Below are 432 nucleotides of genomic sequence, written 5' to 3'. Positions count from 1 at the left end.
CAAGAAAAAAAAGAAATTAACAAAAAAACGTGCAACATTTTCAAGATCATTTTTTGTTTTTTTCCCCCTCTATTAGAGAGAGATAGTGGACAGACGTGAAAGAGGAAGAGAGATGGGGGACAACACGAAGCAAAGGGCCACAGGCTGAACTCAAACCCGGGCCACTGCAGGACTCAGCCAACATGGGGCAAGCTCTCCCACTGGGTGAGCTAGAGGCCGCCCCAACACTTTTGCGAGATTTTGATTTTGCTTTGCGAGATCTTGACTTTGTTTTTCGAGATATTAAGTTTAATTTGTAAGATATTGAGTTTTATTTGCATCACTATTAGATGCTGAAACACTCTGAGTTCCTCAAGCAAGGTGAGGATCTCACCCTATCTCTAAGGGGAGACGCCATCCCCCCTCCTGAGGAAACCCATTTCGGCCGCTTGT

Source organism: Etheostoma spectabile, unplaced genomic scaffold (assembly GCF_008692095.1).
Source record: "Etheostoma spectabile isolate EspeVRDwgs_2016 unplaced genomic scaffold, UIUC_Espe_1.0 scaffold280, whole genome shotgun sequence".
NCBI classification, from domain to species: domain Eukaryota; kingdom Metazoa; phylum Chordata; class Actinopteri; order Perciformes; family Percidae; genus Etheostoma; species Etheostoma spectabile.
This window is presented reverse-complemented; position numbering follows the sequence as displayed.